This window comes from Mastomys coucha, unplaced genomic scaffold, assembly GCF_008632895.1.
Source record: "Mastomys coucha isolate ucsf_1 unplaced genomic scaffold, UCSF_Mcou_1 pScaffold21, whole genome shotgun sequence".
Classification (NCBI taxonomy): Eukaryota; Metazoa; Chordata; class Mammalia; order Rodentia; family Muridae; genus Mastomys; species Mastomys coucha.
The window spans coordinates 28159968-28184209 of NW_022196904.1; the positions used below are offsets into that span (position 1 = coordinate 28159968).

The 24242-nt window shown below is 43.5% G+C and overlaps 1 long non-coding RNA gene across 1 annotated transcript in view; it reads left to right on the top strand.

The window, feature by feature from the left end:
• The window catches only part of LOC116102048, a 139134-nt gene that overhangs the window by 106990 nt on the left and 7902 nt on the right, over nt 1-24242 (top strand). Inside the window, exons 2-3 of the long non-coding RNA XR_004122981.1 lie at nt 14936-15020; nt 16692-16809. This is a non-coding gene — a long non-coding RNA (uncharacterized LOC116102048). The remainder of the gene's footprint in view (nt 1-14935; nt 15021-16691; nt 16810-24242) is intronic.

A 24242-nucleotide genomic window follows, 5' to 3' on the forward strand; every position in this document is an offset into this window, starting at 1 on the left:
CATAACCAAACACTTCCTTAAAGCCCTCTCCATCCTCCCAGAATACCTTGCATGAAGAACCAAGCATTTAACACAGCAGTTCTCAACACCCCCCACCCCCGCCGCCTACTGCTGTGACCTTTTGATACAGCTCCTCATGTTGTGGTGACCCCAGCCATAAACTTATTTTCATTTCTACTTCATAACTGTGATTTTGTTACTGTTACAAATTGCAGTGTGGATGTCTGTGTGTTTTCTGGTGGTCTTAGGTAACCCCCGTGAAAACATCATTTGACCCCCTAAAGGACTTGTGGCCCACAGGTTGAGAACCCTGCTTTTAACCCGTGGTGGGGCATAATGACAACGTTCTCTGTCCAAATGATGATACACAGTATGCATGCACTCAGAACAGGGATGCTCTGTCCTTCCCAAGGACTTGAGATGGTTGTAAATTTCCTGGGGAGTTCCATGGCTTCTTGCTTTACAAAGCACCTTGCTTGTTTGACTTGATTTTCTTTCTCTTCTCTGTGCACACACCCCCTCTCATCTGAAACACACCACAAGGTGCACATTTGGAAAACAAGCAAGCGGTTCAGCACATCCCCTGTCAATCCCCAGCTTCCTTGGTAAGGCCCCGGGGCAGATTTCCTGGGCCCAGCCCAACATTGGCTTCTTCACCTCTCCTTGGCAGGTTTCAAGCTTTTCAAACATGGGTAAAGCAGGTATTTCCCAAGACAGCTCCTACATATGTGGCAGGGATTGCGTTTTAATAAGGGCTTTCAAAAGCAACCTTCTGCTTCTGAGCTTTGCAAAACACTGCTCTATAAAAAGTTAGCGAGCCCCTCACAGCGAGCCTTGTTAGCTCGCCTCGCCATTCGCTTCCTGTTCATTCCACGATTAAACATTTTGCCCCCAACCATACGAGGCATTTTTGTGAGAGAGGAGCGATCTTACTACGAAACACGGGGATTTAGAAAGAGCATTTTCTTTCTCCCAACCCTTCTATCTCCAGACAAATAGGAGATTTGCAGTAATTAATGCCATTTAGTTTAATCTATAAATGTTTGAGGAAGTGATGTTATTTGTTTTAAGTACTGCTCTCAGCGAGAAAATGCAGAGGCCCCTCCAGTTTCTGACTTTATTCTCAAGAGCTAATGAACTGAATTCTTCATAAACATTGGCAAAAAAAAAGAAAAAAGAAAAAAGAAAAAAAAAACGCCTATGAGCCGATAGAGACGCTGTATATGGAGGGACACGGAGAAGGAGCTAATTTTGCACAATTGACTTGATAACCTTTTTGGATCACTGGAATTAAAGACTGATTAATCAGCCGTGATTAGCATCTATTGAAGCCTGTGACACTCCAGCACTGTCACTGTCTTTGCTTTGTTTTGTTTTAAAGCCTTTAAAAAAAAAATTCTTTTTCCTTTCTTCTTTGTACCCCCAACCCGTACCCCACGTCTCTCCTGGGGTTAACGCTCTCTAACACATTTAACTGCTACTCGATCATCCACGATGGGGTCAGAGGTAGTCTTTATGGACTTTTAAAATTAATACTAGACAGTTCTCTCCTGACATGCCCTTGCTTCGGCAGCCGCGCTCCGCTGTTTAATTGTAGAGGTGGCCTCTTGTGGCCGCATGCTCCCAGTGTTTAGCAAGGGTTGGAAATATGGATGTTAGGAGAAAAACTGGCAGATGGCTGACAGGGCATTTTTACTCATAACACACTGGTAAAACTTTAACTCAGAAGATTTAGTGCAAGAGCGTTCCAGCCAGCAAGCTGCAGCCATATGCAGATTTTTTTTCAAACTTCTAAACTGATGGTTTTGCAAAGTGTGCATAAGCAGCCTTTATTGATTATGATGTTAAAAATTGAAAGCGTCAGTATCATTTAGCTCTAGACAGTTTTAAAGGAAAAATGAACATTCGTTTTCATTATGAACTACGGAAAGGCCAGGGGCTGGCGAGGGCCACATTCATTATTTCTTCAATTCCAGAGAGAGATTCTCTCAAGTAGGTGTCTCTTCAAAAGGGGAAAAAAAATGCTGTTCACTTGATGGGTGTGAATCAAGAGGTATTCACTAATTCGAGGTGAGCTTGTGTGTGGCACATAGGAGTGATTTGTTGGTGGGTGGTAGGGCTCTGGGACGGCACCGCTTCTTGGCACATGGGTGATGGTATTTATAAACGCACCCTGCGTGTGTTGATCTCATTCAAAACTGTATAAATAACAGGCTCTGACGGGAGCCCAGGAGACTAGGACAGGCAAGCTTGGAGCCTGGAACATGTGATGTAATTCACCATACAGACCATGATGGCAGCTCACCTGGCCAAGTCCAGCAGCTTCCCCTAGAAGGGGAAAGCCATTTTTCCTTCTTTGTCTGTGTCCAGAAATAAGTAGCAGGATGCTGGATTTGGCTCTCAGACTACATGGATGCTTGTGGCATCTGCACAGGATCATACCACAGTTCCCCCCTCTGCTGAGTTAATGTTTAAAAGGCCCAAAGGCCATTTGTTTCTATTACAGCTTAATGGCTTAATATTTTCTCTTAAAATGGGAAATCATTGCTAGGTTGGAGAGAAAAACAACAATAGCAAGAACAAAAGAACAAGGAATAGAGAAGTCGCTGTGTTCTGCTCAGACAATCTCCTCCCCTCTGCTGTTAAACACATACCGCCCGACCCTCCATCCTGGGTTTCAGGTGTCGCTTGCAGCTGCTGGAGAAATCAGAGCTCCCAAAGACAGCTCTGAAGCAACTCCATGTTGCTGAGATGATGACAAGGACGCAACAAATCTGACAGAGCTGGAGAAAATGGGGTGAGAATCTGTTCTCAGAGAAGATGCCAGTGTGCCGGTTTTAAAGCATTGTTTCTATACTCCCAGTACTACTGGAGCCTCAGTTGGAAGAGTCCTGGGCCCTCAGTTATCTCATCAGCTTCATTTTAACAAATTGGTCAGAGACTTGAAGTACTGATTTGACTGCCAGTGGACTAATGACTTGCCCCCCAATCCCCAATGAGCCAAGAAAGAACTCCTCAGGAGAGTTATTTTCTTTCTGGGAAGACAGGAAGTGCCACCATATTGGATGGTAGACATTTCTGATCAACTTACTAACATCCCACATATGCTTCAGAGGAATAACCCTGTCCCCTAATTTACTTCCCAATCTGGAGTTAAAGAGTCTGTCACCACAGAAGGTACAGGTGACGTCAGATGTGTGAGTATATACACAGACGTTCAACCCTGAGGTCAGAGTTCACCAGGGTAAAGAAGCTGAATAACATCAAGATAATAATGGTCAGTGTCTGTTCTGGAAGTGTTGGTGCTGGCTTGCAAGTAGTTAGCCTCAACCCAGAGATAATGAAACATTTGGATAAGTGAAATAGAAAGAGTCATCATTATGGATAGAACCTTCCCTCCCAGTCACAGGACACTTTGCTTCTGGGCAATAGATGCAGGTAAATTCATCACCAAGAGGCTTCATAGCATCATAGGGCTATTACACAAGCTTAATTACCAGTGGGTTTAATGGAGAGCTCTCACCCAGTGCCCTGACAAGTGATGGAGTAACTGGACCACTATCAGTCAGACTTTATTTTCTGTAGGATTGGGCAATGTGATTGCCAGCAACTGAGAGCTGTGGAAGAACTGGCTCTCGTCCCTGGCTGAGGGATCTAAAGGCTGGGCAAACATTTGCACAGACACTAAAGTTGAGCCCTGATCTTTTTTCTTTCTTTTTTGTGCAAAATTATTTTACAAAGAGGACAGGAACATATATTTTGCCATAAAGCAACATTTTGCTGGGTGCATCAGTTTTATGGCACGGGGCCTCTGTGGGACCACGTATTTCTGTGAGATCTGCCCATGTGAGGACTGAGCTAGAGGCATCAAGATCTGACTTCTCTGGGCTCCAGTGAAGTTGAGATGATCCATTTATATCCAGTTGGGACCGGTATCTAAGAGCTGACCTGAGAACCATGAAGATCCAGAAGCACCATTCAACTCTAATGTATCTCTTATCTCTTACATAGCTTCAGGCAAGTGTAGGGGTGGACCATCTTTACTGGTCCAAAATTTGAATTAAGTAATGCTTATTGGATGGTGAATTATAACAGAAACTGTTAATGTGTGGGAGAGCCACATGAATATCAAACAAATTCATTATGATCGGTGCTATTACAGTGAATACCAAATGAGCTCATAATGACGGGACAATGAAACTGTTACCAATAGATTTTATTTCTGTAACAAATCCTCCTGTAAGAGCCCCTCCTGTAGTGTTAATTCTAATATAAGTTTGCATCAGAATATTAGCTGCATCCAGTAAATTATGGGTTCCAAAAGCCACACCATAATGTCCAGGGATGTATTTTGTGCTGGTTGGTTTTCTCTGTGCTAAAAGTCCCCTCTGGTCCCTCACTTCCATGGCCACTCAGAAGGCTCACATCTTGCTTGGAATGGTCAATCATTCCTGGTCAATCAGTCCGCTCAGCATTCGTGGTTGCAACCTTAATGCAACAGGACAGGATGAGAAATCTCATCCATCAAAATAGATGGGACATATACTTCAGAATGAGTTTCTCTTTCACCAGCAGGAGTACAGCCCAAGTCAACAGACACTCAAAATAAAGCCTCACTGGAGATGAAGGCTTGATTTCTCTTGGCAGACATCTGGAATCTTGTGGGGTTACACTTTTTAAACCCAGTGTCTCCAACTGATCTAAAGAAATAAAGATGCAGAGGGAGGTCCCCAATGCTGCTTTGGGCTATAGCATGAAAGCTGTAATTGATTAGAAATGTTGTGGCAGCAGAAAGGCCAAGATGAAGTTTGTCATGGAAGGGTTTCTGGTGCTCAGAATGGCTCAGATGGGTTAAAAGTTGGAAAGAGAAATACAAAGACAGCAAGACAGAGACAGAAACAGATGGAGGGAGAGAGGGAGAGAGGGAGAGAGAGAGAGAGAGAGAGAGAGAGAGAGAGAGAGAGAGAGAGAGAGAGAGAGAGAGAGAGAGAGAGAGAGAGAGAGAGAGAGAGAGAGAGAGAGTGCAGGTGAACCCTTGAACAATCAGAGAGGTGACCCATTCAATGTCTTACAAGCAGATTTGTGAAAGACCCAAGAGTTCAGGGCTGTCACTAACCTAATAGTAAAATTGTAGCTTTCCCCTCAGACTGCAGCCAAGTTTAAGTTCTCAATAAATATTTGAATGAATGCATTTTTTCCTTTTTGAATATATTTTATTTGCTGTTTCCAGGGACCGAATGTCGGAGCCCAGCGATTAACAAGGCTTGTATTTCCTTGCTCCTTCCTGCCTCCCATTCCTCCAGGCTGCTCAGTCACTCTCAGAGAGGTAATGAAGAATCTTTTAGTACTCCCAAGAAGACCCTGAAGAATCCCGCAGACCCTTGGTGTCAGGGTGGTTGGCAATGAAAACCACACACTTGGTCTGCTATTGCTTATACACTGAATGCCTTAAGAAGGACAGAGCAACTCAACAAAGTCCTCATTAAAAGACCCGTAGTTCCTCTTCAGTAAAAACAGGATGGCATTAGTCACACCTTCAAAGTGTTCTAGATTGATCACAAATGCTTGTACACACACACACACACACACACACACACATACTCACACACACATGCACGCATACACACACACACACACACACACACACACACACAAGGGTGCTCCCGCGCACTCACCATCTTAAACCAAAATTCCAACTGGCTGATTCCCAGGCTTACAGTTAGCTCTCTATCAAGAATTAATGCAACATCATGCACACACCATTACTGAAAAATTCTACGCTGTTTTTTGCCAAGTGTCCCTATATAATAGTTTTATCACAAGTCTGACAGCCTCCATAAAAATTCCAGGCATTCTATATCAACAGCCCTCTTTGTACTAAGTTATTAAACATTAAATTTTTATTCGTCATTTGTATTCTGTTATGCAAAATAAGCTCCTTGATAAGATGTGTCTTCTTAATTGGGCCCTTGATGCTTCTTGGATCGGAGTTGTCAGATTAGCTGGAAGAAGAGGCACTGCGTTGAGCCAGCGAGCTACCAGGAGACCAATAGCTTTGTAACAACGATATTAAGTTAGAGAGGCCAAGTGGAGGGCAGCACCAGGCTCAGGTGAGGCTTTGCATCTGTGCATGTCTTATGCTCAAGCACTTTTCTCCTGGCATCAGCAGGGCTGATGGAAATAGATTTGTTTGTTGTTTACAGCGTGCAGCTGTGGGCGATGCTGCACGGGAGTTGTATAAGATTGAAGCAAATTTGTACTGAGACTAAAATATTGAGCTTTGCTCCCGTCAGCAGTCTCTGGAATCTTATTGTCGAAAACTTTATCTAGTTGTAACCTTCCCCAGGGTGATTTTCATTTGCAGCTGCCCTGTTCTGTCTCTCATCTCCTGTCCCTGCCTCCCCCCACCCCCAGCCCCAACTGCCACTGTGGCTTTAGTACTTAGCGGGAGCCAGCCAGCCCTAGGCCGGAGCACAGGCTCTTCCTGACAGGGCCACACACAAGGACCTGGTGACAGGGCGGCCATTTTCTCTCCTAAGCCCCAGCTTCACCCTGCCTTCTGCAGCGGGAGCCTGCTGCCTCTGGTCACCTCCCTCTTTGCCCTCCTGTTGGGCTCTGATCATCTAGAGGATCACCCACTTGCCAATCCAGCCTACAATATTTGGGTAGAGGAGAGGGCAGCTAATAAAATTCCTGTGTGCCTTTGAAAAACAATTTTACTCTTACCATATGATGTCTATTTTGGTACCTGCAAGTTTCTCTTTGTCTCTGACGATATGGGGAAGAAAATGAAAAGGATTCCCTCATTCCCGCCACTGCCTGAAAGAGACAAAAACCAAAGACCAAATTTTCAGAGATCCTAGGACGATTTCAGTTGAATAAAATGGGGATATATGCCACCGTGGGCTGTGGTCAGGTCTGGGTGACCTGGAGCCAAGGTGGGCTGATTTCTCTGAGAGAGCTCCTTTGTGTCTTTGAAAAGCAGGATGTGTGTGCAGCATATATGTATGAGTGAATTTTTTTTTATGTATGTATGCTTGTGTGTGTATGTTCATGTGCCGAGATCTGCCTGTCTGTCTATTTTCAGGTATGTATCTGTGTGTAGCTGTGTGTATCTACACGTACATGTACATATCTCTGTGTGTCTTTGTGTTGTGTATATGTCCATATTTCTGCATGTCTCTGTGTGTGTATGTGTGTATAACTATGTCTGGGTGCATATATGTGTGTGTATATATATGTTGTTGTATGTTTAAGTACATGTGTATTCATATATGTATGCATACCTTTGTATCTCAATAACTGTATGTCTCTGCATGCCTTTAATTATATACAAGCATCTGTCTGTGTGTGTTCTGTGTCTCTGAATGTATACATATCTACATATATACATGCATCTCTATGTATGTATGTGTTTGTATGTAATTTATGTGTCTCTATTTTTATTTATGTATGCCCTCCTATGCACACATGTGTATATGTGTATCAATAAGTACACACATGTATGTATCTGTGTGTGATTCTATGTCTCTGTGTACAAGTATGCTACTGGTCTCTGATGTGCTGGAGCATGGTGCTTTCATCTAATGTAGTATCTGTCTATGATACTCAGAATCTATTTGTGGATGGGCTAAGTCCTCCCTGGCTGACTCTCCTTGGCCTGGAAGGATAGAAAGTCTCTGGCTGAAGCTGCCACTTGTGCTGAGATGAGCCCCGCCCCTCAGACCCCACAGGAGGATGGTGGTATTCAGCCATTTGTGCTTCCTCAGAGAAGTAGGGGATGTGGTCACTGCTTCTCAGTGCTCTACAGCTCCCTGAGCAGGGACTTTAGCTTTGTTTGAGTGTCTGCATAGAGTAGGTTGTGTTCCCTGGCCACCCCATGCTTGCCCTGCAGTAGGCGCTTGATTTAGGCTGGGGTGCCTATAAAGCTTAATTTGGCTCATAGTTTCAGAAGTTTCCATCCATAGCCAGCTGGTGCCACAGAATTTGGGCCCAAAGTAGACAGAACACATGGTTGGGAGAATGTGGTAGAACAAAATGATTTTCCTCATGGTGACCACAGAGAAGGCAAGAAGGGACCAGAAAGATTCCAAAGAATATATCCCATTGCCTACTTCCTCAAATGAGGTTCTGTCTCTGGAACTTTCCACCATCTCCCAATAATGCTCTTAAGTCATCAATGGGGTAAGACATTAACTAGCTCAAAGCCCTCAAGAGCCAAGCATCTGTACAGGGGTGGATTCACTAAACATTCTACACCCCAATTTTTTCCTTTTCTAATTGGGATACCAGTGAGTTACCCCAAGAATCACAATGGTGAAAATGGAATATGCAATTCTATGACTTCATATAAGTCAAAATTATTTGAGATTTCAAGAAATAGAAGGTCAGTAGCTATCACACATGGCACAGACTCTAACAGAACACCACAGCTGGTCACAATGCAGAAAACAACTGATGAAGGTGTGTCCAGCCCCTAATGATACATATACAGTATAATCCCTACCTCTAAGGCTCAAGGAACCCTGTGGACAAGGGCCAGAGAGATTGTAAGAACCAGAGGACCAGGTTATCTCCAACAAGATGCCCTGCAAGAGGACCAGGGTATCCAGCAAGATACTTCTATGCATAAAAGGGAAGCTGCACCCAAGAAATCTGAACAGGATCATCACCTACACAAGACCAGCACAGCCATGGCACCAGCTGACATGCCAACATGGGTGAAGAGCTACAGGCACTCAACAGCTGCTGAGAGAAGGAGGGTCAGCCTTATGCAGAGATGAGTCCTGAAATCAGTAATCTAAGTAGTAAGCCCTAAAAACATATGTATACAAATAACACTTCACAGATTTGACAGGTTGCATTTATAGGTAGATGGATGGATGGATAGATAGATAGATAGATAGATAGATAGATAGATAGATGATAGATATGCATGTATGTGTGTATATCTCTAACAACAGAAAGTAGTGAATGCGTGAAAAGGAAAAAAGACACCAAGTAAGGATGAAGTCAGGGAGGTGTGGAGTGGATCTCAGACAAGTTGTGATAAAAATACATTGCAAGAGATTCTCAAAGAGTTAATAAAATATAATATTTTTTAAAAGAAAATAGAAAATAAACTCAAATTCATTGGAACCAATACATAAATAAATATGTGTCTGGTGTCATATCCAGATATAGGGACATTGGCTTCAGAGATGGCTGGATCCTGTGAGCCTTTCTCTGCTTCTTTTCTGCACATGGTCTCATCTGTGGTCAGTTCTCCCCATACAGCACCAGGCTGGCCACCAGCAGGGCCATCCTTGTGCCTCGTGCTAGGCAGGCATCCCAGTGGAAGCAGCACAACTCAGTCTTTAGTACTAGCTGAGATCTCAGGTTTAGACTACTGTAGAACCTCACTGTGAGGCCAAGCCCCAGAATAGATAGTGAGGGAGGACTTAGGTACTATGGCACGAATAGAAGAAGAAAGTCTCAGCTATTGTGGTAGCTTTGGGGTGAAGGTCTTGCCATTCTGCAGGTGTTCTGGAACCTTTCTAAGACATCCTCCCACCTTCCTTCACCAGAACCCCCTTCACAGACAACGATATGAACAAGGCCGGGGGGATCTTTTTCTGTCACCTGAGTTTATGTCATTCTATGTCTATGGCTGTCTGTTCATGAAAGTCTGTTCTCAAGTAACTCCTACCTGTCCATAGTTCCCACTATGTCAGCTTTTGCCAGCCTCCAACACGGCCTAACCTTAGAACCCACAGACATGTTACTTTTCAAATACCCAGTCCAGGGTGGCCTGAAACTCATTATCTTCCTGCTTCAGTCTTGTGACTACTGTGATTACAAACCTGTGTCCCCATGCCCAACTTCTAAATCTTTAATGATAACCCACAGCACACTGTGGATTCCCCCAATTGTTGAATTCGGTATCACTTGAGCAACATAATAAATAACACAGGCTAAAATCTCCACCAAATAGATGGGTGAGTCCCTAACCACTCAGAGCTCTGAACTACCTTGAATGCAAAGAAAATAGAGCAAGCATGCAGAAGATCCAAAACCCTCCATCTTTGTCTTTTCTGATAATATCACAAAATGAGAGTGGCTAGAACACCTGCAAAATTAGCCCCTCTCCCCAAATTGCCAGTAAGAACAAAGAGATGCTGTGGCCTGCATTATTAGTTCCCACCCAGGTCCTGAGTCACTGGGGAAATATGAAGCCTCCGTTTTGCAGGTCTCCCCACACACAGACTATGAGACTGATAAAAAGACAGACATTATCTACATTCTAAATACATACAGGTTAATGAAAAGATCACTATATTCTGGTAATCCATAATTCTCCCAAGATAAAGGACTCCCTCCTGTACATTCGAGAGCCAATAGCCACTTGGTTTGGAGTGGCCTTGGTTTCAGCTCCTGGCTGTGTTTTGACATTTCAAATTTGTAGAGGTCATGTGTGCAGCAGGAATGGCTTGCTAGAACACTGATGATAATATTCCTGGCAGGCACAGGCTCTGGAAATTCCGGTTTCACGATATCTCATTATCTGCAGGTGCCATAATGGGAAAGGGAATGCAGAGCTGTCAATCATGGAGGAACGGCTGGAAACACCGCAGCCGCATAAAAGCTTTCCATGACTTAGTCCCTCTGCTCAATGAAGGAGCTCAGAGAGAGCTGCCTTGCGAGCAGCTAGGCTGCATCAAGAAAAATGGCATGGGCATGGGCATGATGGAACTGGTACCATGAATAGCTTCACTTGTCTCCACATCTGAGTCTTAGGATGGTGTCTCTGTATGCAGATGAAGCACAGGTTCCCTACATCATACCGACCCTTGGCATCTTCCTGCTAATGCCATTACATGAGGTGTCATCTGTGACCCAATACTAAGACCTAGAAACTGTACTTTGTTCTCTGAAATCTTTAAGAACCCCAGTGAAGTAGAAGGTCTCAGATGGTACACTCGGGAATGTGAAATATTTATGGTGTTGGGGCACTTGTAAGTTACATGTCAGCAAAGGCAAGCTTAGGGGCAACTGGGAGCCAGAATGCTTTCTTTACATTGTTGTATGACCCCTCCAGGGATTAATTTGGGTGAGTTTCAAAAACTTCTTAAAAGATGGGCTGGAGAGATGGCTTAATGGTTCGATTCCAAGCCAACGTATGGTGGCTCCCACTTATTCATAACTCAAGTTGTAGGGGATCTGATGCCCCCTCTGTCCTCCACAAGTAATGCATGCCCATGATACATAGGCACACAAGCAGGCAAAACACATACACATAAATAAAAAAAGTAAAAACTCAAAAAACTAAAGGAAAAATTCTTAAAACATAGTTAAATGTGAAGGCTATGACGTGTGAACAGTTATTTTTTTAAAACATTTAAAAATTAGCATTCAGGGCTGAAGAGATGGTTAAGTACTGCTTACATACTGGTTACATACTGCTCTTGAAGAGGACTCAAGTTCAGTTCCTAGCACCCAGGTTCAGTGACTCAGAACCAACTGAAACTCCAGCGCCAGGGGATCCAATGTCTCTGGCCTCCTTGGACATCTTAACTGACATGCTGGGCACATGTACACTTAATTTTTTTAAAATCCTTAAGAAATTAAAATAAAATTAATACTCAGCCAGACACTTTGGCCTGTGCCTGTAAGGCTGAGGCAGAAGGATTATGAATTCAAATCTTGCTGTGCTGTATGGTCAGATCATATCTCAGACATAACAAGACAGAAGGAAGCAATGTTCAGACATGAAGCTGCTAAGTGGAGCACCACAGCTCAGGCACTCAGGGCTTCCCTAACTTCCCTCTATGTGGCTGGCCTGGGCTGGTGCATCACCTCATTCCCTCAAGGACATGAAGGGTAAGGCACAGCCATGGGGACAAATATACAGGGTTCACACAAACTGACAGCAGGAGCTGTGGATACACTGGTACCCAGGAAGGACAGGGCTCACATGAAAAGCCAAGAGGGGCCCTGGGAATAGGAAGGGCCATCCCTTCTTCCTTTTCTCTCTTCCCTCCATCTCTCCCTCCCTCCCTTCCTCCTTCTTGTCTTCAACTGGCAGCTGCATTCAGCTCCAGTGAGATTTCTGCAAAAAGAAATGGCTGGCACGACTTGCTAGCTTTGTTACATAGTTGGGCATTCACACTTGTATTTTCAAACTCTACGTAAGTCACCATGACAACTCATATGTACATACATACATATGGCTTGGCTTGATCATATTGACCCCCATTGAAGCTTTTCATTTTAAATCATTCTGGCAACTTACTTCGATTTTAACAATACAAGAAAACCGTGTGTCTTGAATGTCTGATTGACAAGCTCTCCAGAGACAAGTAGAAGACCCTCTCTGACAGCAGGACATCAGAAGGCTCTGTCTAGAACTTGTAATAACCGCATGACATGTCTCTAATGGAAGAACTTCATTTATGGGATTAATTTGCCTTTCCTACAGGATGAACACTTTTGTTCTTAATAATGTTCCTTCCCTTTTCTCCCGTATTTCCTTCCTCCTTCTCTTCCTTTTCTCTTCTCTCTTCTTCCTTCTCACTCTGTTCTCTTTCATTCTTTCCCTTTTTACCACCCTTTGCTTGGAGTTGCAGCCTTCAGCTGTAGATTCATGTCCTGCTAAGTGTTTCTGGGACAACAATAAAGTTAACCAGTTTTAAAAGCCTTCCTCAAGATCCCACCTATGGGAGACACTTGCTAGAGAGAAACAGCAGTTGCCTTTGAAGGCCATACTCCAGGACTAACAGGAAGTAGCCCCTTTTTATCCTGGAGGTTAGTGTGTTGGGGTTGTTTTTGATGACATCTGTCCACTCCTGAGGACAGAATAGTCAGGAAGTGACCACCATGGAGAAATGGCTTTCCTCAGCCTAGGACAGGGTCACTGACTGTGGGAAAGACCAAGCTGTCAGGTGGGATAGAGATGGAAGCAAGGGGGAGGTGGCACGTGTGTCAGCCTCCTCCTCACTTTACAGAGGGGAGGGTGGCAAGCCCATGTCAGTGCTCAGCCAATGAACCAAGGACAGCAGACTTAGGATGCGATTCCAGATCCAACATTTCATCGTCCCTTCAAGCCTCAGTTTCCTCTACTGTAGAATGATCTTCATCTATCCAGTCTGGCAAAGTGCAGTCCTAATTGACAGAGATGGTATGTACGGAGGAACTGGTCCATCCAGGAAATGCCAAAATCAGTCAATAAAGGAGAAACAGATATTTCTTTACGTTAAGTCCAAAAAAACAAAAACAAAAACAAAACAAACAAACAAAAAAAAACCCCTACGTCCTGCAGTTGGAGAGACATTTCAGTGATTAAGAGCTTTTATTGATCTTGCAGAGGACCCAGGTTTGGTTCCCAGCATCCACATGATGACTCATAATGACCTGTAATTCCAGGAGATGTAATGCTCTTTATGGCCCCCGACAGGCTCCTGTGTAAATGTGGTACACATAAACTTACACAGGCAAATACACATGAATGAATGAAATAGAAATCTTAAAAAAAAAAAAAAAAATTGAAGGCCTGTCTAAACAAAGATCTGTCTAAAGAGGATTTGAGCTGTATGAGGAAGTAGTGAGTTCTCTGCTCCCAGAAGTGAACTAGCAGAGAGGAAGTGACTAGCAGAGAGGAAGTGAACGAGCAGAGAGGAAGTGGCTAGTTGTCAGAACACCCACCAGTGTCTCAGTGAGTTTTCTATTACTGTTAAATAGACACCACGACCTAGAAAATGCAACCTACAGAAAAGGTTATTGGGACTTACAGTTTCAGATGGTTAGACCATGACCATCATGATGGGAGCATGGCAGCAGGCAGGCAGGTATGGCACTAGAGCAGTAGCGAATAGCTTCCATCTTGAGCCACAAGGTGAGGCATAGAGACTAAGAAGGAATGGCAAGGTGGGGACTTTTGAAACCTCAAGCCTATTCCCACCCGAGTGACAAACCTTTTTCAGTAAGGCCACACCTCCTCACCCATCCCAAACCAACTGGCTTCTGAGTATTGTAACATACAAGCCACTGTAACCATTCTTACTCAAACCATCACGATCAGAAACCCTTTGTGTTAGATTGGACTTAAAGAGCAGCTATATAACTTCGTTCTCATTCTAAACGGAGCTACTAACATTCTTACAAGAGGACCAAGCCCTGCAAATGTAATTTATATATACATATGTGTGAGGATGTGTGTGTGTGCATGTACATGCACACCTCTGCTTATTCACAGATACAATTCTGATCAAGACAGCCAGTGGGATTTCTAGCAATTACAGTGTTTGAAATAAAATGAGTAAGGGAATATGAAATGTTGTTGTTGTTGTTGTTGTTGTTGCTGTTGTTGTTAATTTGCTGTGCCTATGAGGGAACTGAGGGCTTTGTGTATGTTGTGCTACAGTCCTAGTTCAATAATTTTATTTTAAAATCCAGCATCACCAGAGACTGGACTCCATAAATACCCAACACAGCAAACAGCTGATCCCTCACTCTCAAACATAGTAGCACGAGGCAAACGAGGGTTCGCTTGCATCTCCCTGGTTTTCTGGTGGGCAACTTTACCCAGAGTGCTAATCGATGAAGTGACTGACATAGGTGCCATGTTACTTTTACTAAAGATGGAGGAGGTCTTTTTAAAAACACAGTTTTACTTATATAAATTATGTGTATGTATGTGTCCAAGCATATGCTTGTGCACCACATGCCTGAAGGAGTCCTCAAAGGCCTGAAGGTAGAGGACATCACCCTTGAGCTGGAGTAATAGGTGACTTGAGCCTCCGTATGGGTGTTGATGGGAACTGAAGCCTGGTCCTCCGCAAGAGCAGTAAGTACTGTTCACCACTCAGCCATCTCGCCAGCCTCTTCAGATATCTTCTTGATTTCTCCTTTTCCAGTTTCTTGAGCTCTTTGATACCTTTGTCTCTTCTTCTTCCCCTAGAACTTGGAATGCCCTTCAAAGGCCTCAGTGTTGAAGGTAAAGTCCCCAGTTTTGAGCTACTTGGAGCCGGTATCAGCTTTAAGAGGTGAGGCCTACTTATGGGGTGGTATTTCTTTACATCTCTGGGACCAGGGCATCACTGAGGATTATGGGACATAGCCCGCTCCCTGTCTGTTTTGCTTCTTAGCCCTGAAGTGAATAAACTTTGTTGTCTCTCACTGTCCTGCCAAGATATGTCACTTCATTACACGGGCCTTAAACAAGCAAGCTAGTGTGCCTTGGGCAGAGAGAGCTCTTCAAACTGAAGTAAACTTTTCTCTTTATAAGTTGACCCTCCGGGGGATCTGTAACTGGAATGAGAAGCTGACAGCACTGTCCCTTACCCAGTCCTACTGTCCAGCCTTGAAAAAGGCATCAGCACCTCTCAAACAGGTTCGAGCTGATATGAGATGATGCTGGGCCTCAGTCCTCTCCCATGGTGCTTTGCTGGCTGAAGGAAAGATGCCTGCAGAAGACAGAGACAGCAAGGAACTTCTGGAGCTCCAACCCTGCCCCACACTTGCAGACAGCTATTGGGTTTGCCACAAACATACATCTGAGTCCCTAGGAAACCTAATAAGAAAGCACATGATGCATTTTCACTCTATTAGTTAGCTTTGACTCTGAAGTTTCAAGAAAGCATCCTTCTGCTTCAAACTGTATACTCTTTGGCCTCAGACACATTAGCTAACTTCCTCCAAGAAGAGCCATCCTAGGGTCCACCTTGGAATTTGGCCCACATGGAAACATTGGGCATGGTTTCCCCACCCCTGCACTCTGGCCCATCCATCCTGTTCCAGCTTGCTTTTGCTCCTGATGCCACAACTGCAGCCCCCAACCTTTAACCTCACTGGATAAATCTGGAAAGATGTCCCATGTGCATCTCTGTGTATGGATGTGTGCAGGTGTGTGCATCCATGTGCATATGAGACTGTGTATCTGTTTGCATGTGTGTGTGCATGTACATGCAAGTATATGCCTGGCTATGTGTTTGTTCTTGTATAATTCTCCAAAACTGAGAACTGATAAAGGTCCTTCCTTTCTTCCCTCCTTCCCTTGCTATTTCCCTTCCACCTCTCCCCTTCCATCTCCCCTCCCTTCCTGTTTTCTCTCTTTTTCTTCCTTTAAAGAAGAATGGAAAAGGGCTGGAGAGATGGCCAAGCAGTTAATAGAATGTGCTTATAATGTATGAGGTGTGGATTCCAGGAGCTCTTGCAACAACCCACATGTCCCCCAGACTTGTGTAACACCAGCTCTTCTTATATCCGTGCATTCAGGGCACACACACTCATGAAGATACACACAAATGCATACTTAACAAAATTAAAGAAAATAAATCCTTTTTAAAAAACAACATGAAAAACTCCATTTGCCAGTCTGAAAAACACATGCGACTGATCCCTTCCCTTCCTTCTGTGTCAGAAAGAATGGCTTCCCCCCCTTCAAATGACTGTGAGACAGAAGAGCTGGGAGTGACTCTGTCATTTCTGACATAGGCTCCTCACATCCCAATCCCTCCAGGCACTTGCCTAGCCTTCCTTTGCTGGCCTCCCCCTAAGGGCATCCACACCTCAGAGGGAAGCCCCATGTCCCAGTTCCACTGGGGATCAGGGGAACTCCCCACATTATGAAAACCTGCCCACGGGGACTGACTGACACATATTTTACTTTTAAATGTTTAAACTGATTGATTCTTCCTGACAACATTTTCTTACAGGCTTTTCCCACCTAATGAATCTGAGCCTTTGCGAGCGCTGTGTGATTGACAGAGCCACAGACTGACAGCTTCAAGTTTCTTCGAAGACTAGGGTTTATGGCAGCCTTTTTGGGCCCAGGTGAGCAGGCAATAAGAAGGATGTTTCCATTTTAGAGGATGGCCTTGATTGCTTGTCTGAGTCTCCATAAAAATCACTTAGACTTTCGTGTATTCAACAAACATGTCTTGAGTCTCCAAGACTGGTACCCTGGGCAATACCAAGATACACCATGAATTGAATATGCCCTTTGTCATCAGGGAGCTCTGACTTGCAGGGTTGGAGGAGAGAGATCTCCAGAGGACACAAGATGCAACTGTCCCTGGGCTTGACTACAGGAGAGGAGCTGCTAACCAGACTCTACCACTGTAATCCAATAAGGGTTAGGCTTGGATTTAAGCCACAGGTAGGATTGAAGACTCTTCATAGTCTATATAGCAGAGAGACTACCTTCAGTATCTTCCACCTAGTTATGTAAAATGCAGCTATGCTAATCCATATGGACCCTACCCTGGTGTCTGACAGTCTGTCTAGACTGCAGACAGCAGCTCCCTCTAGGCCATCCCCAGGACTGTTCTACCATGTACTGCTCTGGTTCTTTGGGCAAACTGTAGCCATATGTCCAGTCAGGCTGAGCATCTGTTTGGAAAGAACACATTTGTAGCATGTAGACGTCCCACCTGAATACCTCAGACCTCACACAAAATCACAAAAGTGTCTATCACTATCCACACAGCATGGAGACCAAGGGCCATCCCTGGCTCTAGGAACTGGTAGGCATCCTCTGCACTACAAAATCAGTGCAAAGCACCAACCCAAGGTCTCTTATGTTGGCTTATGACAGTAGTTTGGGGCTGTTCCCACATTGGGGGGGGGCAGGAGGCAAATTGTGGTTACTGAGGCCACCCTGCTATTGTGTCTTAATGGATAGTATTTAACCCCGTGTTTCATGTGTAGCAATTCCCCCCCCCCCCGCCAGTGGTTACTTCCTTCTCATAGAGAAGAGTTCCTGCCACCTTATCACAGCATAAAATAGGATGGGGTCAGCAACACCACTCTACCATTCATGCTTGATGGGATTTCACCCAGAAACACAGGCAAGAAAACAAACAAACAAACAACAAAACAAAACAAAACAAAACAAAACCCAAGAAGCATCCAGGGACCCTCAATCATAGTTCCTGGAGACACTGGAAGCAAGAGGAAAATACCCCTGAAAGGTTCCTCCACAGAGACTAAGGGGAAAGTGGTTTTTCCAGGGGCCCAAGGAAAAGTTGGCCAAGATCTGGGGCCGGTCACAGCCTGTATCCCAGGGAATAGCTCAGAGAGTGACATGGCAAAGCAGTAAATTACAGAGTCTTCCAGGAATGGTGCCAGAGAACTTGACATTTCGCATTCCCTCACACATTGGCAGCTGTCACCACGGTAACAAAATGCAGACACTACCCACGGCTCAATAGGTAGCCTGTCCCCAAGAATTTAGAAGCACCATCTCTATCTTTGACAGTCCTGTGTCTGGGGTCGCAGCTCCAGATGTAGTTTTGATAAGACAGAATGGTATACACATAGTGGGAATAGTGTTCTGTGAATGTACACATTAGGTTTAGGATAGAATCAAGGAAACTGACAGCTTGGGCCTGCATAGGTTTTGCGTCAGAGTCTGCATTATTCCCTGTGTATTTCCTTGTTACTAAAATAGGACACTGTCATTGAGAATGATGTGGAAAGTTCAGATAAAAGACACAAAGGTGATTTGGAAACATCCATCCTGATATAATTATCATGTTTGGTTACAAATCTTAAGAGAGGGGGGATTAGATTGCATTACATACAATTGACAAATATGTAACTAACAAAAATATCACATAATTTAATATGTGTGCAACTGAGCCTGCTTTCCTGAACACGATGCCTCCATCACTCACAAGAAGTCTCATAGCTTCTTTATTCTGGATAGGCTGGCACTGTATTCATGAGAACAGGGCTGACAGGTAATTAATGGAATGAAATCATTTGTACTCAGCAATAAAACATCCATTCCTTCACTCAATTACATATTGACATCTTCTAAATCACAATTAGAGTAATCAAAAATTGAGCCTATATTCCTATCTTTTTAATAACCTTCTTTTTTATTCTTTGAAATTTACTTATGTTTATGTACTGCATAATTGACCCATGTGTGCATATCTCACCTCTACCTCCCCTGGCTCCCTCCCAGATTCATGCTCTCTTTTTATTTGTTAATTGTTATGAATAATTCCCTAAGTCCATTTAGTTGTGCCCATGAACACATGAGTTTGTGGTCATCTACTGGGTCAGGAGCAACCTACAAGGGCTATTTTCCCCCAAGGAGGATGATTGACTGTTCCTTCCTCAGTTGCCACCAACATCCAGTAATGCCTCAAATAGGACTAAGGCCTGGGGCTTCTCCTCGTCTTGTGTTGGAATTTTGAGTGGCTTGATCTTGTACAGGTCTTGTTCAGATAAGATAAGCAGAGCCACTGTGAGTTCATGAGTACAACACCCTGTCAGGTCCAGAAGGCAGGATTTCACAGCACTCTTACTTACCTTCTGGTACGTGTAGTCTTTCTATTCCTTGTATTCTTTCTGTGATGTTCCCTGAACCTGGTATGGGGAGAGATTGGAAAAGATCTGAACATTCAATGGTCACTTAATCTCAGCACTACTCATAAAGAAGCTTCTCTGGCCCAGGTTGAGAGCACCATCAATTTATAGATAGAAAAAAATTTTACAATGCAGTTTGACAATGTGACCATTTAGCAAAATGACAATAGTAGGTTGCTACTCTAGGGCTTATAATGTCCCAAATTATGGGCTTTTTGCTAGGTTTACAGTATCAGACTTGAATATGTCCTGTGATTCAGCTCACATATCTAACGAGAAAGTAATTAGTTACCCCCATAACCTCCATGCCACTATTATACTAGTGGATATTTCTTAGCTAGCAGGTCAGTGTTCTAGTGGACATGTCACCTTCTAGCAGTATATAAGCTAGCCAGCAGGGAGAAAACTTCCTGGTCAATTCCAGCTTGTTTTTCTCTATGTCTTTGACAGTATGTGGTGTCTTCAGCAAGAGTCATACTGTCTAGTTACAGTGGATAATCAAGATTAATGACAATGCCCTTTGTTGTTTGGGTACCTCAGTGACTAATCTCTCTCTTGTCCATAAGTAGTGATGTGTAGCTTTGTGGGAAATGTTTTAATACACACTGGTAATCTTGATTACAATTTGCTCACATATATTAATGATCACCATCTGATCTTCAAAACACATCAAGGAATATTAGGAACTAGGTTGTACTTTTCATTTGCTGGAACTTAAGAATAGATTAACCCTTTTCCCTCTCTGAATCAGCCATGCATTCTTTGAAGATTGGGTTTCTCTTGAAGGATAGCTGGAAGCTTTAGGCAGATGGGGATTCAACACCCCAAAGTCCCTCATACAATGTCACCGGTATCTCTTAGAACTGTGGACATTTTGAGCCCATCACAGTGATCTGGCAGTTTCTATCACCTTCAGCCATCTGTCAGGAAAGTGGAATTCTGTCTTCCCGTCCACAGACATTGACCTCACCCTGAATCGCATCAGTATACATCTCAAGGAATTTCATCGACAACCAGTGTTCTGATTTTTAATTAGCATTCTCCCTTCTCTACTGCCCCAGCACTAATGACTCTCAACAGAGGTGAGAGTCTGACAAATGGATGTGCTCCCATCCAGAGCTTCATAAGCTGTGGGAGGCAATAGCAGCAGAGTCACAGGCTGCTTACTATAAGCAAGTGCTAAGTGGCAATGCTGACTGTGAGAGTCTGTGTTTGAATCCATTGCTCAGCTCACCAGTGGAAACATCGAAAACACTCTCCCTAAGAAAGAACAGTCACAACAAGGGCTTAGCCTTGACTGGGTGCAGCAAACCAGCTCATTGATTCTTCCTCCTTTGCCCTTGTCACCATAAGCAGTGGCTGTGTGACCATGTAACTTCTCTGAGCTCTTCAGTGTTTACTCATGAAACTCCTCCAGCCACCCAACTGGCTGGAGACACTCTGTTATGTCCATAAATATAGAGTTGCATGGGAAAGTGAGGCTCTCTCGTAGCGGTGGCACATGTCTTCTTCTTCTTCTTCTTTTTTTTTTTGGTTTCTCAAGACAGGGTTTCTCTGTGTAGCCCTGGCTGTCCTGGAACTCACTCTGTAGACCAGGCTGTCCTCAAACTTAGAAATCTACCTGCCTCTGCCTCCCAAGTGCTGGGATTAAAGGCATGCGCCACCACCACCTGGCTTAGTGGCACATGTCCCAGCAGTACAGAGGCAGAGACAGGAAGATCTCTGAGTATGAAGCCAGCCTGATCTATAGAGTGAGTTCCAGAACAGCCAGGGCTACACAGAAAGACCCTGTCTCTAAAAATGGAGGAGGAGGAAGAAGAAGGGGAGGAGGAGAAGAAGGAGGAGGAGGAGGAGAAGGAAGAGAAGCCAGATTTATCTACCTGAGTGGATTCCAAGGCTCTAAGAACTGCATAACACTGATTATGGAAACTAGATCAGTATTTATATGTATACATTATTTTCTTTTTAAATTATATATTTATTGGCACATATTTATTATTCAAAATGATGGGTTTCATTATGTCATTTTCACACGTGTGTCACGAACACTTTTATTTACCTTCTTACCTTCTCTTGTCCCTCCTTCTCCCCTTCTACCATTGGTTTTCTTCCTCTTCCCAAATCTGTATGTGTATGTTCATATGCATGTGAATGTGTATGTATATGTTCATGTTCATGTTCATGTGCATGTGTATGTGTATATAAATGCATATGTGTATGTGAATGTGCATGTAAATGTGTATGTGTATGTGAATATGTATGTGCATGAGTATGTGAATATGTATATGAATATGCATGTGCATATATATGTGCATGTGTATATGTATATGTTCCCCCATATGAGACAAAAAAAAATAGTATATGTGTCTTTCTGAGTCTGGCTCATTTTGCTTAATATCTTTTCCTGTTACTATGAGAAAACACCATGCCAAGGCAACTTGAGGAAGAATGAGTTCATCTTGGCTTATGTTTCCAGAAGGATAAGCATTTGATGATGGCAGAACAAAGACACAGCATTTGGAACAGGAAGCTGAGAACTCACATCTTGAACAGCAATCATGAAGCAGGGAGAACTGGGGGAAGTAGGTGAAGCATTTTAACACTCAAATCCTCCAGCCAGGCCATGCCTCCTAAACATCCCCCAACAGGGCCACTAAGTGGCAAAATGTTCAAATATGGGAGCCTATAAGAGTAATTCTCAATTCAAACTACAACAATGATGATCTCCAGTTCCATACGTGTGTGTGTGTGTGTGTGTGTGTGTGTGTGTGTGCACGCGTGGTATATTTGCATATATACTCCTATGTAATGTCTATTCTTCTATTGATGACCTGATTCTATATTTTGCCCGCTCTGGATAAGTACTGCAGCAAGCATAGATCTTCTAGTATCTCTGAGTGCTTATTTGATTTCTTTTAGGTAGGTCCTCAAGAATGGTACGTCCAGATCATATAGGAAATTCTGATATTAATTTTCAGTAACTCTCCATGGATGTTCATACAGGCTGAATTAATATTTGTTTCTACCAACAATGTGTAGGGCGCCTTACCTCTGACACTTTGCCTCCTTAATGGCAGCCATTCTGATGGAGTGAGATGGAGACGTAGTGGCATTTATATTGTTCATGCTTGTGTCTTATACCTTCTCCGGTCTTCCTAATGTGTCTGTGTGGTCCTGCATCACATTCTCTATTATGGTGTAATGGTCACCCACTCCACAGCTCATAGCCACTATCATATTCTTGGACACTTAGCTTATTAGAAGGTATCAACACTTTAATTAAAACTCTGGCCAAAGCTTTGTAGTTGAATCATAAGTTAAGCTATGATTATTATTTTAGATCACATTCTTGAAACTGGTATTTTTGTTCTCATCTGTATTCCAAATATCACCTGTATTGACTCATGAAGTCTGAACTGGGACCCAACTGGATAGGAGCTACTATTTCTGTAGACACACATGGAAAAACCAAGGCATGCAAGAATTAAATAATTTGGCTCATATTACATACAAAGATGAAGTCAAATGTAACTATCTGATTCTAAGTGCTGAATATACTCTACCTATGTAGAAGAGATGGCTTGTCAATTCAGGGCTAAAAAGAATTATAAGGTTGTGGAGTTTACATTGTTAAATAGAACAATTCTGGTTAAGATTCATGGATGGGTATTGACACCTTTGAGTCTATGTGACTATGTGATGGCCATACCTTCCTTAATGTCAAGACTTGCTGTAGAAATGAAGGTTTAGGGTCTACCAGATGGCCTTTATAGAACAGTGCCAGATAGTGTCCATGAGATTGCTATAGATGTCAAGGATTCTTAGGTTGAACAGTCATTGACTGAGGATACAGAAAGTCACTGGGTTCTGTGGATGTGAGAGAGGCTTCTCTGAAAGGCATAGAAGGAATAATATTGGAAAGATGAAGACAATGTCTCAGTTTTCATGTGAAGTGGAAAACAATGGGCCCAAGGAGGGGAGGTCTCTTGGGAGCTGACATTAATGACTATGACAATCCCTGGGTGGAGTGTTCCGATGCCTGTGCCTCCCCTCAGCCCTGAGTGAATGACTTATGGTAGACACAGGGATGGATGCACAACAGGATGTATCTTCCAAATGTCTCTCTTCTGCCCCACTCTCTGTCAACTATTGGAATACAAGGAGCAGTCGCCTCACAGAAGGGGTATCTCAGGATCCTCAGGACCTTCTTGCTGGACAGCACTCAACAGCATTCACTAGCACCAGAATTAAGCCAGCCAACATAGGGTTTTCAGCTTTCTTTGCAATGCCAAATCTGCTTTCAGCATTGACAAATAAACCTTTCTAACTTGACATTCATCTTTTAAGTGTCTCATAGTGGAGCCATGTAGAGTATTGTTCCTCAGTGAGGAGATTTCAAAGTTAGGAGGCACTAGGAGAGATTTTGCAGGGATGAAGGGCCCTCTTCCAAGCCAGCAGCCCACCCAAGGCCAGCCATCCCATGGGAACAGATAAATAGATTCTCAGAAAGAAAACAGATTTATTGCTTCCCAAGTCTTCTAATGAGGGGATAATGCCAAGAAAGATGTCCAGGCTGCTCTGTGGGAAGTGCATGTTAAGACAAGAGGAGGGTTCAATGCCAAAGCCTCTGTACACTTCTGCTGTAGCACTCAGTGTTCAGCTCTCAAGATGGTACGGAAAATGTTGTTTCCAAAGTACACAATTCTGATCCTACAATTGTGGGAATGAAGTTTTATTCAGACATAAGCTGTTATTCATTGAGCGTCCATCACAAATCAGGCACTGGATAAATCTGTTTGTTCCAGAAAGGCATGCATGCAAGTGCTGATTTCATTAAGCTTTGCAGGATAATTGTTCATATGTTAGTTCTGAAGCATCAGGATGAA